At 43.1% G+C, this 16,602-nt stretch overlaps 1 protein-coding gene across 5 annotated transcripts in view; it reads left to right on the forward strand.

Annotated features, from left to right (window-relative positions):
- The window catches only part of LINGO2 (leucine rich repeat and Ig domain containing 2), a 993,495-nt gene that overhangs the window by 360,917 nt on the left and 615,976 nt on the right, over positions 1–16,602 (forward strand). The window contains exon 1 of one of the 5 annotated variants that reach the window (XM_059724641.1): positions 9,325–9,384. The exons of the other annotated variants lie outside the window; for them this stretch is intronic. The gene's annotated coding sequence lies outside the window, so the exon portion shown is untranslated. Of the gene's footprint in view, positions 1–9,324; positions 9,385–16,602 lie in introns of those variants that run through there. 5 annotated transcript variants of the gene reach the window in all.

Consider the following 16,602-nt stretch of genomic DNA (forward strand, 5'->3'; position numbering starts at 1 on the left):
GCTTTGTTCCTTTTTTACTTAAACAGTTAATGTTTTTTCTACATATTTGCTTACAGGATTTTAGGCACTCAATATATTTTCCATACCATATCAGAGTCTCTATGCCTTATTCACATTCAGGTTACTTTGTTACAGATAAAGCCAGTAAGTAGAAGCAGAAACAGAATATGCTGTGGTAGGGGAAGGGAGATGAAGGGACATTTTTGCCTACTAGCTTTGCTATAAATGACAGTGTTTTGGTTTTACAGTATTTCTCTAGGTTTTGGGGACCGTGTTTATTATGATTCAGCATTGCATTTTCTCATACAGTTCTTCTTTCAGCTTTCTTTCCTCACCTTTCTGATTTTATAAAATCCTGTATTAGTTAGCTTCTCTGACCCTGTAGTACCTCTTATTAGATGAGATCAATAACACATTTTGATGTTGTAAATCCTAAAAACCCATGCAGACCTCTGTACAGAAACTCAAGGATTAATACTCATGTGACAGTTTGAATCTTTTGTTTCTTCCCTTACTTTCCAGAAACACTTTCATTCTTTCACATTCATCTCTTTGTTCCCCTGCTGCTTTCATATCAAGGATACCTTTCATGTAAAAGTCAGGGCTACTGAATGAGTGGCAGGTCAGTGCCTCTCACTCTTCTTTTAAAACTCACGTTGCTTGCTGTTTATTGGCATTGTGCCTCAGTTAGCTGATTTTTAAAATGGGAATATAATGTTTATCAGTGAACAAGGTGTTTTGAGGCTCACTTCATTGCTATGAAATTTCAAAGTATTTGTATTCAGTATTATTTTTTGTATTTCTGTGCTTTGCTTTGTATAGCAAGTTGTAACTTGTGAAAAGGAAAATGCTTTCCTTTTCTTTTTCACAGATTGTTTCTTGTTTCCTTTACCTTCTGCATACAACAGAGCACTTACACACTTGCACAATCATTGCCATCCCTGGCGGCCTCATGCAGGGCTGTGCTCTAGCCTTGGGCAGAGTTCTTTGCTCTGCCCAAGCCTGGCCTGGCCTGCTCCCTCAACTGTCACTGACCCAAGTCAGTGACAGTCTCTGACCCTAGTGCCACTTTCTCCCTTTGGTGAATTGTGAGCCACGGCCCGCTCTTTCCCTCGCACTGCCTTACTCCCATGGCATGACACAGCCTCACCAAGTGGGCTGCAGGGAAAGGGATCCAGGTCTCTCTCCCCACAGCAGTCCTGGCCCTGCAGTGTGATGCTGTCCTGCCAGGGCTACTGTAGGGACACAGTCCAGACCCCTTTTCCCTGCAGGCCCCCTAGCCAGGCAGTCTCTCTGGCCAGGAGTCCCTCTCCCCACAACAGCTCCAGCCCCATGATGTGCTGCTACCTGGCTAGAAGGGCCATGGGAGAAGGGGTCTGAGGTCTCCCTACACCCAGCCACTGCTGACAATTGCCAGCTGGTAGGAGTGGCTGGGGAGTGGGGCCACACCTGCAGCCTCCTGGGAGGTATGTGGGAGCACCTCCAGTGTCCAGTGCAGGCAGGCTCTTGAGTCCCCCCTTACAAAACCGCAAACATTTGTTCGATTCGCTTGCATTTAACCTTGTAGCACTTTATAGCACTTTTAAATAAGGCACAATAGAGTGCTTCTGCCAGGGGCTTTTTGAAATCTGTATTTAGCCTTAGTTTAATAGCTTCTATAGCATGGGAAGGCAATAATCTGGAGGAGTAAGCAGTTTTACTGGATAACAATTTTTATGTGAAATGGAGCTCATATGCTACAAATTCTTCACAAATGTACACTGCTGGCCTGATAGATTATGTTTGTTATTCAGGATGCTTGTGGTAATGGTTTTCCCAAATATTATTGGTGTTAATAATTTCAGAATTACTTTCTTCGGGACTTTTATCAAGTAGAGACTGCTCTGCAGATGTTAAAACAGTAAATCTTAAGTAAGTCAGATGTAGAGCTGTATGTTTCTTTTACCTGCTTGAGAATAAATATAACATTTGTCATTCTCAACTGAAGGTTTTAGATTGGAATGCCTGAAGGAAAGTATCTGAATCTCAATTTTGATACTTACATAAATCCAATTTCTGATTTCCCTAACCTCCTGCAGCCTCTTCAGTGCTGATTAGTTATAATCTAGTCTCCCATCCCTCTCAGTGATCTACTGAAAAAGGAATCAGTTGCAGATTTAGGACCAAAGAGACGATATCTTTCCCAAAAGACTCAGATTCTGCAATCTGAGATTGCCGTTAATTCCTATTGCACCCTGCAAGAGGACTTGGGCACCCTGTGGAAGGTGCTCCTGAGTGTTCTGAAATTGTCTGTAGCAGTCGTACTTCCTTTTCCTCCTTCTCCTCTACTAGTCAACGCTATAGTTAAAACTGTCTATTTCTTGAGTTGCAACAATCACATAGCCTAAAAGTCAATTAGTGGACTCCATTTTCCAATAGAAACATAGTACCCCTCTCTAGATCCCGCTGAACATTGCATTCTTGGTAGCCGTAGTAGTATCTTTGGAATCTAGCTTACAGGTTATTAATGAGATCATCTATTTCCTATGGACTCTTGTTTACCTGGAGGTGCATTCAGTTCTATATAGACTTATATTGAGTTCTTCTCCCCACCCCACAAAAAAGGGGACACAGTCTTTCTTAATGGGGAGAAATAAACAAGTGTGTATACCTAGTTGTGTTTTTCTAAATAATTATTATATCAAGTTTAGCCCTGGAGAAGAAAAACCATACAAATCCTCAACATAGGTTTAAAAGCAAACTTTTTGTGCGCAGGCACCAGTTTTTGTCATTTTAATTATAAGTACATTTTCCTCATTGCTTTATCTTTTCTTTAAAAACAAAACAGACAAACAAAAGCAAAGCAACTGGGCTGTCAAATTTATAATTTGTAACTTCACTGAAACACCACACTGAAAATAGGTTTATCGCACATAGTCATTAATAATTCAGATCATTTAGTTCCAGAGAAGCAGCATATAAAACAGAGTTGAAAAGAACTGAAAATGCAGCTTCTGAAATGAACAATTGTGTTCCCTTATAATTTTATACACAGAAACATTGTTTTATTTTAATTTCCATGCAAACTGAAAACCCCAATACATGCTTTTTATCTCAAAGTGAGGATTTCACTTCCTTTTGAAGCAAAGAATGTATAATGGAATCTGAAATCAATTAGTGAATACTCTCCATGGCCACTTCCACACAAGCAGGGGCTTGTGTTGTCAGAAGCACAAATAGTAGTGGCCCAAATTTGTGCTGCTACTTTGTGCTGCAGCGCACACCTGTGCCCGTGCACTTTATACATTGTCTTACTGCTCCATGTGCTGCAGGGGGCGCTGGCTTGGGGCACAGGGCATGTCAGTGCAGGGCTAGCTAAGAGGTAGCCCCTGCACTGAAGCACCTTGTGACCCAGCTAGCCAGAGAGTGGCACTTGGAGATGGGCGATGCAGAGACAGGGGAGCAGCCAATACAGGTCTGCTTGCTCCCCCATCTCAAGGCACACTGCACCCCAGGCAGCTGGGGAGCAACTGGCTGAGGTGCCAGGTGCACGGAGACAGGGGAGCAGGCAGCTTTGAGCTGTCTCCATGTTTGTCCTGGTGCATGCCACTTTGTGCTTTGCACCGCATTTTTTTTTGCTACCTGACATTCCCATTCACAATCTCCCCCTCCACTATAGAAATAAAAGAGTTAGTAATAAAACTTATGTAACAGATTTTTCCAAGATGTTTTTCACTGCATTCCCTTTGCCTTTCAAATGAAAGTCAGAAGATGGCTATTGGGAATCTCCACCTCAGGCTGGACAAACCCCAGCCCAGAGCTCCCTCCCCTCTCTTCTCCCCCCCTCTCCCCCCCCCCCCCCCCCGCATGGGACGAAGTCTCTCTCTTCTGGTTCATCTTCAAAGTGGAGCTCAATTTCCCCCTTCCCCTCCCCTTTGCTGACCCAAAAGCAAAGGTCTGTTGGGTTGGGGGTGGGCTTCACTCTAACTCATGGTACTTTCTGTAAAGTGCCATGAGTTAGAGTGGAGAGCTGCATGCCAGCACCCTATCTTTTAGTTAAAAAATTTGTTCAAAAATTAGGGGAAGAATGCAAAGCATTGCATTTGTTTTAACAAATAGTTGTACATTCAAATCCTGCCTAATTTTTTAAAGAGGAAGTAGATAGAGAGATTTCTTGACCTGTGCTGTGGGAAGGTCAGAAAAGATGTTTGTAATGCCCTCTTTTATCCTGAATCATGCAAAATCTGTGATTTAGGAGACAAAATTCTACTTCAGAAATTTGAACTAAAATCACTCACAGTAACATTATCACTATCACATGTTCTTTTGATCGTGCTTTTTCAGAGAACCGCAGTTTGAATGCATCTTAATTCATTATTTCAGGTTTACTCTGTGCATCTCTTCTTTCTCCTTAATAGGTTTTTTATTATTGTTTTGAGGAGTCAAGACAACCACAACTGCAGAGCATTCTTGGTAGACTGTAAAATGCTGCTGTATCGTCTTTTGCCTGTAAAGGTTTTTTGTTAGTACCAAAAACATATTTTTACTATCATTATTTATAGACCATGGTTAATGCATGCAGCACTTCCCAAAACAGATAAGCCAGACTCTGCATTCCAAACAGTTTACACTGAAACTCAGACAGGATAATAGAAATCATGGAAAAAGAGTTTTCAATGAATATTCTCTGATAAGTCTAAGAGTGTGGGTGCACATAACTGAACTGTTCCAAAGTGTCACTGATTAGGAACCAGTTCACAATTGTTGTAGGCATGGGAAAATCCAGGATTTTGCAACGTGGGGTGCAGGAGCAGCAACATATGCTTCAAGGGTGGCTGCACTTTAGCTCCCAGCTTACCCTTCCTCCCCTCCATCTCAGAGCAGGCTGACCACACTGCAGGAGCAAAACCAGGGATTTTTTTTTAAGTCCCTCAAGAAGGTAAAAGTCTCCCCAACCCCATCCCTTCCTCGCTATACTCAGGAGAACATTCCTTTCTCTCCTCCTTCCCACACCTCCTCCGCATGCTGCTGTTGCTGCTACTGTCTCCAGATAACTGGGCAGTGTGTGGGGCAGAGGGAGGTGGCACTTCAGAGCCTCTCCTTCCCCACTATAGCTTGTCTGCACATGGAGCCAGGTTTGGTTAAAGACAATGATGGCAGCAGGCAGGTTCCCTTCTACTGGGTTGTCAGGGAACATCAAAGGGACCATGCAGGGAGGAGGGACCTGGTCTGCTGGTGTTGCTGCCCCTAGCTGAGGCCAGCTCTGCACAGAGTCTGGCTGGAGCAGGCAAGAATGTCTCTGAAGCTACGCCTTCTGCTATCCTGGGGCAGCTGGGGATAGTGGCAACAGTTGGCAGATGTGGGGGAGAGAGAAGGAAAGGAGAAAGGGTGTGCCCCTGAGCAAAGAGGGAAAGGAAGTGGGGATTCTTACTTGCTTTAGGGATGTAAAAGTATCCCCAACTGCCACTCCTACAACATGTTTGACTGAAAGGTGGCGAGGGGGTCCATCCATGCCGCTGAACCCTTCCTGGATCTGCCCCTGATTGCAGGTCAAAGTATGGACACACTTAACAACTGAACTGTTCCCAAATGTCACTGTCTGAGAACTACTCCACAATTGCCATGAGTCAGAGGTATACATAAGTACAGCACTCTAGCATGCCAGGTGTAATAGTCACCTGTTAAGCACTGCCAGTGATATATAAGTAGATACTAATACATGACCACTTCCTAATATAAAGTTCAGGAAAAACTGGGAAATAATATTTAGGGCTTGGTTGCTACCTCCTATGCTACTTTAGTACCAGTACTAGAAAACTATTGGTTTGCATGAGAATAAAGGTGGTCTAATGTAGAGGAAAATGTGGCTCTTAGTTAGCTCTTTGTGAAATGTTTTTTACAACACTTCTAAAAGATAATTTTATAATATACTTGGGCATTGAACCCAATTGATACCACTTACTGGGCGTGTCTACATGTGCGCCCCACTGTGTAGTTGGTACTGTGTCATTTTAGTATTTGCTTTAGTAAGTACTAAATGACTGCTCAGCACTCACCAGTCCTATGTAGTCCTGGTGGTTAACAAGTCATTTCCTACCCTACTGTGCAGTAGCAATGAGCCACTGTGCAGTAGCATGGTTAGTGCCCTCCAATGTTATGTCGCTGTAGCAAAAAGCTATGTCTCCATAGTGTCTTGTGTAGATGTGCCCCCCTGTACACGATTATTTAATGATTTACAATGCAATTATGGGTAAATTCTCTGGGCAAGGTACTCAGAAAAGTGTGTAATATCAACACAGAATCTAGCAAAGCTACAAAATGCTGCAGAAATACTAGACTTCTATAAAAGTACACTACAGGATTAAATGTGCACTTAGGAAGAGTGGTATACATGTTGGAGCATGAATCATTGAAGCAATGATACCCCCTAAGAACATCATGGTGCTGCCTAGAGGCCAAGTTATAAAAGAGACCTTATAGTAAAACAGGAAGAAAAGGGATCTGATCATATAAAATCAGTCTGCAGTAAACATAAAATCAGTGTTGTTGTATAGATAGCAGCTAATGCCAGGTGTCTAATGTAACCAATATTCACCAAGGAGATAATCTGCAAGCAATTCTATTATATCCAGCACTGGGATTTCTGAAACCTCAATCTGCTGGTGACAATGTGGCACCCAGATACCACAGATGTTCAGAAAGCAAGCATGATTGCAACCTGCATCATTCTGAATCTCCAAGCTATTTATGTAGGTAGAAATATCCTCTGTTATGGGTGGAATATGTAATATTCTACAATTCCTGTAATAAAACACACTCAATCTAAGCATTAGCTCCAAATGGTTATGGTGTATCAGTTAAGGCCTGTGACTATTGAGTTGTTAAAGTAACCATTATGGACTTGATCAATAGTCACTAAATCAGTTCAAGTTTCTCAAGGATGATAAAGATATGTTAAAAGGAAGCCTGCTTTGGAGTTGCTGCTAACCTGCTTTAAAAAATATATACTTTTACAAGATCAATTTTTTTATCATAAGAATTAGAGCTCCCTTTTAGATGCTTGTAATTTGGAGGGTTTCAAAATAATGCTTTACTTCACATGGAAATGTTTCTCAGCAAGCTGCTTTATTTTGGCATATTGTGGGATTTCAAGTGTCATTGGAATTCTGCACAGTTTAGCAGTTTGGATTTGCATGTCCTGCTGGAGACACTATTCAGCTGTAAATTAATTATGGAAAATAACAGAGGACTATAATTAAGAGTTGGCAGAAGTCAGTAGGTCTTTGTCTATTATATTTTAAACTTTGGGTAATTTAAATGAATATGCCTAAATGGTTACTATATTTTCATTTGCCTTGAAACAAGTCATGGATATACCCATAAATGTATTGGTAGGTTTTCTAATACAATTACAATGTAACTTTTCAAATTATCATTGTAATCTGGGTTGAGAAATTTAGTCACTTTTTACAGCAATAATCTGTTGTGCATCACAACTGATGCTACCAGCAATAGAAGACCAATTGGATTTTTTCCCCTTTTACTCAGAATAGAAAGACACTGTCATAAAGCAGTGTTAAATGTTTGATGTTAGCCCTTTCTGACACTGCCATGTGTTTGGTAGGTGAGGATGACCAGCACTTGCCAAGAATTGCTAAACTGCACTGGTTTGCCCTGGTCCTGCCATTAAGGCTAAGTACAGACAGTCAAAAAGCCCAAGTCTGAATTGATTCCGTCTTTGAAGGTTAGTCTAAGCTGCAGATATCAAATTTAAAGAGAAGTGAACAGACATTCATCTTTGATTCAGGAAATGTAGCTACATGCCTGCAGTGAATCAGGCCAGAAGGCAGAGGGCACTAGAGCATGGCTCTCTGGCATGTAGCCAGCACAGGCTGTGTGTTTGCTTCCTCTTTCTGCTGCCCCCAAGGTCTCTGGGATTTGTAGTCCAAAATCACAGCAGCAGGACTCTGCAGGGTTGCTCATCACATTCTCTTCCTGCTTCTAGGTGCCTCTGGGATTTGTAGTCCACAGTTGCAGAGGGGTGGGGCCAGGCCTTCTCTCTAGAGCAGATAGCACAAACCAGCCCAGGTCTTCAAAGCATGCTGGGATGCTGGCAGAGTCTGGTTTAATGAGAAACAACAAGGGATCTTGGGGAAAAAGTTTCATAAGCCAGTTTGATCCAAATCAGTTAAGTCTGATATTACATTCAACCAGGTGTATCTTAAACTAGTTTCAGCCATTTTGAAACTAGTTTATGTGCTCTGAACTTCTGTTCTGTTACAGGTTTAAACCAATTTTTGACCACTTAAACCAGTTTATGTGAAGCTTTGGGCTAGGGATAGAGGTTGCAAGCATAGCCTTAAGTCTGTGGAATGAAGAGTTAATAGAGCTATCTATGCATGTGTCTATCCATGCAGACCTCACTGCAGGATGTGGGCCTTAGAGAAATGTCCTTGTTAGAAAGAAAAGAGGTTAGTAGCACTCTGTAACTATTATGAGTTATAAACTTTGAGAAGAGAAAGCAGTTTTAAGCTTGCGGATGTATTAACAGGTGGAAGCATGCTAACACCTGATAAAGTGTGATAAGAACACATCTTAATTTGCAGAAACTAAACTTATCATTAAAAAAAGGTGTATTAAAAATCACCAACTGAAATTTGTATTCCATTTTGGCTTCTCTAACACGGGCTACATGGGCCATACAGAGAACTGTAGCTACATTGTCTTCATCTTCACAAAAGTGGTAACTGGCACAGCAAATTCTTTAAAAATGTTTTTTGTTTTTCTTTTTTGCTGTAGCTCTATAATAAAGCAAAGCACCTAAAAGGGGCTTACTAGGAGCTAAATTTTTTTTTTCTTTCACTTTGTGTAACTTTGTGATAGGTGAAGAAATAGAAACTGGTGTGTAAAGGATCCTGATACAAAACAGCCCCTTACTGTAGCTCCTGATATGTGCAGTCTAAAATCTCTGCAGTGCAAAATGGCTGCTAATTGCCAAACAAAAATACTGTTTCATAAAAGTCCTAAAATAGGCTTTTTTATTTGAAAAAAATTGCTATTAATTATGAAATTAAAAAATAGTGTCAATTAATCACAATTTTAATCACGCAGTTAAACAATAGTTATCACCCATACACCCACAAGTGCAGGAATAAGAAAATGTTCTCCGTGCTGCAAATTTGCAGTGCAGAGGCAAAATTAAACCCCTAGATATCCAGGGGTCAGAAATACCCACAGAGAAAAAAAAGTGGGACAGGCAACCAGAGGCTGGGTCCTCCAGAGAGACATTCTGGCTGCCAGAACATCTCTATGGTTGGCTCTCGCCCTGGTGCTGTAGCATGATGCCTCCCCATAGAGGGCAGGTGTGCACCAGTAGCAGGGAGCTGGACCCTGGCTGCAGCGCTAGTAAGTAAAGGGTCAGAGGGGCTGGAGGAGGGGGAAGAGGACCATGGGGGGTACCCCTGCTGGCTTTGCCCTCTTCCACAGCCCCCTGATCCCTGCCCCACCTGGTCCTGCCCCCTGATCCCTTCCCTGCCTGGCCCCATCCCCCACCTGCCCCCCGAATCCCCCATGGCTGCCCCACCTTCCCAACACGCCTGATCCCTGACCTGCCCAGCCCAATCCCTGCCATCCCCTTGTGCCCCCCATCACTGCCCCTCCACCCCAGCCTCCCAGCAATTAAAAAAAAGACAACAAAAACAAACCCCAGCATTCACTCACTGGCAGTTCCAGCTGCCATCAGAGTCATTGTCCCCCCCCCCCACACAGTGGGGCCAGGTGACAGCCCCAGTGGCCCCAGCCCAGGCCCTGCTGCCCCCACTGCCCTGTGCTGCATGAGGGGGCCTGCCAGGAGGCCCTGGAGCCCCATCCAGCCCCTGCTCCTGGGGTGAATAAAGGCTTTGTGTGTGTGTGAGAGAGAGGCTGCAGTGTGGGGGGAATGCCTTTGGGGGCTGGGGGTGCAAGTAGGGGATGGGGCCAGGTGGGACAGCCATTGAGGGGTCTGGTGGAGGGGGGAGCTAAAGGGGGCTGCCATGGGGGGGCTGCAGGAGCCAGTGGGGGATGGAGCCAGGCAGGCAGCAATCCAGGGGACTGGGGGGAGCAAGAGGGGGTGGGGCATGTGGGCCCTGCAGGGGGTAGCCCCTGTGGGGGGTCTGTAGACTCTGTTGGGGGACTGTAACCCCTGTGGGGGGCAGCAAAACATATAGGTATTTAGAATTCATTTTATTATGATGATAGAAATGCTGGTAGGCTTCCAAAATGCTTTAACACTGTAGATATATCAATAAAACATTGCCCAACTGATTTCTTTCTCTCCACACACACATCCACACACACACACACACATCCTACCTTTTGATTTAATTGTGGAGGAACATGGATTTCAGGGTATTTAACCAAGTGACTTTGGGTTTTTTTATCAGGCATTTTTTTAGTTTTCAAATAAGGAACACCTGAATTCTTGCTAGGGAGGCCAGTGGCAGGACCCTGCCTGCTCAGAGCTGGCACCTTGGACCCAGGTGGAGGTGGCTGACCTCCCGGCCAAATGGAGCCAGGAGGACATGATTTGACAGTTCAAAGCAGGCCACCGCACTGGGAAAATCTTCTGGGCGATAGCTGCCCAGATGGCCAGACAGGGGGCAGACATGGCAGTAGTGCCATACAAAGGCCAACCCTGCAGCCAAAGCCCACTGGCAGCTGGCCCAGAGGGGCAGATGCCTCTGTTGGCTGTGCAGTCCCCATCTGGGTCTGGCAGGTGTGCAGCAGGTCACAGCCAGGCAGCAGCCCCCACTGCCAGACTACTGCAGTCGGTAGAGGGTGCAGGGAACTCTCAGGGCTGCTTCAGCAGTCCAGCTGGCACAAGGGGTAGTGTCCCCAGGTACCAATTGGCTGGGCCCCAGAAGCTCCTGAGAGTGAATAGCCCTGAGCTACTTGACAGGACAGCTTTTTGTACTGCTGGGGCCAGGAGAGGTGCTGGCCCCAGGCTTTAGTTCTCCCTGGCTGCAGATCCGGAAGGAGCCAGGCAGGGTTATTTTGCTCCAAGTAGCACAATTTGCCCTACACCAAAGTGCATGTCTGGGCACGTGTGCTGAGTCAAGAAGCCTGGGCTCAAATTTGCACCACTTCCATTTGAGCTGCTGGAAGTGCGTGTCTGCATGTGTGACCATGCCTTTGGAGCCTGTGCCTGAGCAGCCTTGCAGCTCCTCTGCACTTCCACTGCTGTCCCATTAGGCAGACTGGAGGTGGTGGTGATGGCAGCGGAGAGATGCTGCAAGACAGCCTGGGCATGGGGTCTGGGTGCCTGCGGCAAGAAGGGCCTGGCAGTGGTGAGGGAGAGAGTTCACTTTCCCCCCATACCGAGTAGCAGCTTCTGCCTGGCTGCTGCTGCTACTGCTGCTGCTCAGTGTGGGCAGGTGAGTCTGGAGCAGGCACAGGGTAGGCTAGAGTCAGGGCTGTGTGTGGGTTCCTGCTGGTCTGCTCCGCTGGTCAGGACAATGTGCGTGATTAACACAATTAAAAAAAAAATGAACACGTTAATTTGTTTTTGCATTAACTGTGATTAAATGAAAGCCCTATTTTTTATTATACTATACAATGGAAACACAACATGAGCAAAGTTGTTTTTTTTTCCCCATTTAAACTGTTGCCAGTGATCCAGTGTTGGTTGTGTTTGAGTGTGGTGAGTCTTTTTATACAGTTTCTGTAAGTTCATCTCTTGTGCAATGTTTAGTGCTGTAAGCGGCTGACTATTCACTGATTCTGATTCTGTTGCAATTTAAGCAACTGACTAATCTCATTGACTGTGTTTAAGAGCAAGAGTATGCAGTAGCTTGATAGTGTTTCTTGGGACTATAAATGACTACATGGTTTCAGTTTTATATTATGCCAGTTCTTAGACAATGCTGAAACCAGCTCTTAGATTGAATGCTGATTCAGTTCATTTGAGCATGCAGAATAATTGCCTCTCTGTCCATCTTTGATAAAGCCCTACCATTTGTGGGCAGGGGGGAGGGGAGGGGAGGGGCAGTTGCTGACAATGTACTTTACCTCTTCAACTCAGTCTGAATAGCCCCTCTCTCTCTCTTTCCAAATATGCCTGGAATATCTTGAAATTGCATGTACTGAATACCCTGCCTACTTCAGTAATTCCCTCTCTTTTGAAGATTTAGATCAACTGGCTACATTCAAAGCTAGAGGAAGTAGGAGTGAAGTTTGCTATGTTGGTGCGCATTGCAGCAGCTTAACTTCTGACCCTCATTAAAAAAAATAAAAATCTTACTTTGGCTTCATTGTGCCAAAGGATGAACATTTTTTGAGGTGCAAGTGTTCATACCATCTCAGAACAATCTTAGAGGCCCTAAGTGCAATAATAAAGCTGATGCAGACAATTGAGCAAATGATACCACTTATGGGGGAACAGTTCTTAATTTCTGCTTATACAGTAGTCAGTAACTGCTCCTTTGGACTGTTGTAAAACATTGAATGCAGGTTGTGGAGGTCTACAATTATGGACTATCATGTAATTATATAAAGACACTAAATGATCAATACATTTTTTTCTGTCCATAATTAGCGTTTTACTCGGCAGACTATAATTGTCTTTTTCTTCAGCTTCCATACACTTTTCTTTGGTATTGCCTTTTCATTTTACAGCACTTAAGTTTTAGGCACATCTTAAACTTTTTAACAGGTGATTTAAACATAAAAGGATGCTGTGTAAAAATCCTAATCCAATGAGGGCCAGTCTCAGGCAGAAAACACATCTTAAAGAATAGGTTAGAGGCAAAAAAAGTTCTTTATTGCTAAAACTTAATTTGTTTAGAATATAATGGTGAAGTTGTCTCAATCTTCTATGAAAGACAGGAAACTACTTAGAAATTGCTCTTCTGCTTCTTTCTGTGTTGCAAATACTTTTTTGCAACAAAAACAAAGACCCCAGCATCTGTTTAACATGAATACTATTGGGCGATTGCAGTTATGCTGCTTTCATTCTAGACACTTTTCTTCTGTCTCTCTCTTCCTGCTCCCCCCTCCCCCCCCACATTTAAAGTTTCCTTTTAAGTTAACAATTGTTTAACAAATAGCTTTTCATAGAACAGAGGGAAATTGCTCTATGCTGTAGAACAAAGGTGGGTTGAAAGGAAGTATTTCTGAAGTTGCTCATCCTGACTGTCAAGCTTGAAGTTCAGTTATTGACTTTTATTCTCCAAGGACCTTATTAGCTTTCAGATCCCAATAAACACGGATCTTTACACATATGCTTTCCCGTCTTGAGGCACTGTTGTTCTTGTTGTATCTCTTAAATGATAATGACGCTAACAAAAACAGAACTATCAACACTTGGAAAAAAAAAATCCTGTTGTGAAATATTGGCACTTTTTGCCCGAAAAGGAAGGAGTATCAACAGTTTTCTCTGTGAAGTTACAAATAAATCATTTTTATTTATTTTGCTCAGGATTTTCTTTCCCTTTCACTAAATTATGTTTTGTAGCAAATGCAAGCCCCTTGAAGATTCAAAATGGTGGTTAAAGTAAAAGATGTATACAATATCTCAATAGACAGATGATTCAAGTACAAGGTTTTTCAAAGGTTCTGTATTTCTAATTAAATCCTTATAGGAGATTGCTAATAGGGGCAGCATTGTAAGTGCTCCAGAGCCATAGTTTTCAAAAATACAGAACTATTGATGTTGAAAATTTAAAATGGCACCATTAAAAAACAAAATGAACTTTGGGGTATTTTCAGCCTTGTATCTATGAAGAGCGTGGGGAGACAAAATTACATCCATAATGTATTGTCTTTTATCTCATAGATTTTGTACATATTTAGTAGTCATTTGAAATCTTGTTCTAGTCAAGATCCTCAAGTCTTGTAAGATTCTCATTCAAATGCAGTCTGCAAAGATGTGCACTCCTTGGCTAGTATCTACATGTCCCAGGTTTCTATAAGTAACCTCTAGAAAACACTGTCTCATGGATCCACTCACTTGTTCCCTTGAAATGCTGACTTTTTCAATCTGAGGGTGGGGAGGGAAGAAGTATAAGGAGTAGAGCTGAATAGGAATTTTCCATCTGAATGATTTTTCTAATAGCAAATATAGTCCTCATAAATTCAAAATTTTGAGTTTGATGGAAAAAAATCCAATTTTCCATCAATAAAACTGAAATGAAATATGTTACTTCAGTCAGCAACTGGAATCAGAAACACTTGCTGTATTGGAATGACTGTAAACTTGTCATTTTCTATTCATTTCCACATTTAATTGAATTTTTAAATTGTGCATGTATTCCTGTATGGGAGTATTATTCCAGCACTAATACTACTCTGTAGGCCAAACTCCCTGAAGAAGTATATGTCTCATAATACAGTGCAAGGGATTTGCTTCTGTCTGAGCTGTACAGTGCATTGTGGGAGTTGTGTGACCCTGAGTAATTATAGAGAAGGCTGTCAGGCCAGGGAGCTTGACCCATGGAGGAGAATGGGGAAATTAGGCTAACAAAATAAAATTACTGTAGGGTACCATGAAAGGGAAATGCCCTTTAATATTGAAATGGCTTGAAAAGAAGTATATTGGGTAATTCTAACAAAACAAAAGGAATGATTTCAATGTTGTGGAATGCCAGTGTTTCATATAATTTGAAAGAATAGTGATATTTTCACATTTTGGTTTTTTAAACTTCCATTCTGCAGAAGTTTTGGAAATATCAATATTTTGTCCTGATTGGGAGTGAAACTTGTGTTGGATTCTTTTGCCAGAATAAGGGTTCTCAATTTCACCTAACTGTAATAAGGAGTCACAACCCTGGCCTGCCACGCAGTAGGTGCATCTACATGTGAAGTTTACTGTGGAGCTGAATAATTAGCTCTGCAGTAAATGTCTCAACATCTACATGTGCAGGGTAATTAGGCTCAAGTAAACTAATTAACTCGCAGCAGGATAGTACTTGTATTTTCAAGTACTATCCTGCTCCCAAGTTTTTTACTCTGCAGCAGCCCCTGTGTAGATACTGGAGAGGCTGACTGGGGCACAAGGGTGAGCCTGCCAGCTAGCCCCACACTGGAGCACCCTTGTGCCCCAGCCAATACCTCCGCATTATGTTGAGCTGGAGGGGAGGAGCCCCAGGCTGGCAGGCTGACTCTCAGGGTCCCCTGCCAGCCAGGGCTGCTCTAACCTGGTTCAATGTGCTATGGTCCCAGACATCTGTTCAAATGGTATGCCTGGGAGCAATGAACTCTGAAGTTTATTGCTCCGCATTAACTGGATGTGCAGTTGCACCCAGTGTTCCCTAGATATTGGATCATGTCATAAGAACTCTTCTTACATCTTCTAGTAGCCTTTTTAAAGCACTGGCACTTTCATAGCAGTTAAAACATTTTCTTTATGTCTTTTTTTTAATTAAAATAAACAACATAAATAACCCTAACCACCTAACTGATTCAGTTGGCAACAGCTGCCTTATCCAGGGTCAAAGGTGATTAATATGAGGACTACAACTTCATGCTGAATAACCCATAACATTGTATTACAATCATTACCAATGGCTTACCCAACCAAGTTTGTATCAGGCAGTTCTGTCTCACTGGTGTCCTAGCCTTGTTCTTAACAGCCTCATAGCCCCAGATGTTTTCTTCATTCCAGAACTAAGAAGGGCAACAGGTGTTAAATGTAGGAAAACCAGTTGACTCCAAATGCATTCACTAGGTTCATTTAAGCTGAGTGAGAGGCAAGACTAATATTTAATAACAAATCTTTCTATTCCTAGGAGGACAAACAGGATGGGGAAAAAAATTGTAAGTTACCCATCAACGCTAGGGACGAACATTACACATAAACCAATTGAAGTGATCAGAAACTGGTTTAAACATAAATTTAGTGTACAAAAGCCAGTTTCAAAATGGCTGAAAGTGGTTTAAGATAAACCTGACTGAAAGTAGTATCACACTCAACTGATTTGCATCAAACCGATTTATGCAATGTCTGTCCCAGACCCCTTCCTGGTTTAAGTTAAACCAGGGTCCCCGAGCAATCCAGATGCCTTGTAGGCCTGGGCTGGGCTGAGCTGTGCTATCTGCTCTAGAGAACAGGGTTGGCCCGCCCCTCTGTTCCCCAGCCGGAGCTCTGGTGAAGACTTCAGGCACAGCACGGTCTGCCTGGCTTCCCCCTGCCCCACCCTCCCCTCACGGCTTGCTGCTTAAACAGGCATCCCACCTTCCCTCCCTCCCTCCCATCTCCCACAGCACGGAACCCAGCCCCACAGACCCTAGGCATGTGGTATGCTAGCTAATGCTGAGAGGTATCTGTGGGTGTGTCTCCAATTTCACTGGGACAGACAGACAGAACAATAATCCGCTAAGTCTTTTTGGAGCTAATCAACAGGTCAGCTGGTAATATCCCTCCATTTCTTCCTTGGAAAAGCTGTTTAAGAAGAGCTTGAACTAATGAGAGAGGCTTCTGTTTTGTCGATGGGCTGATAAACACTGTGTTATCAGCCCCTTGCTGGCTCCCTTGCCTGTCAGGTTTGCAGATGGTATGAAAAAGCACAGACAGAGAGATTGAAAAGTTTAGTGTCATCAACAGATGCATGCACCCCCCCTCCCCCTTTGCCTCAGAATACTAGCATGGGT

Source organism: Alligator mississippiensis, chromosome 3 (assembly GCF_030867095.1).
Source record: "Alligator mississippiensis isolate rAllMis1 chromosome 3, rAllMis1, whole genome shotgun sequence".
NCBI lineage: Eukaryota > Metazoa > Chordata > Crocodylia > Alligatoridae > Alligator > Alligator mississippiensis.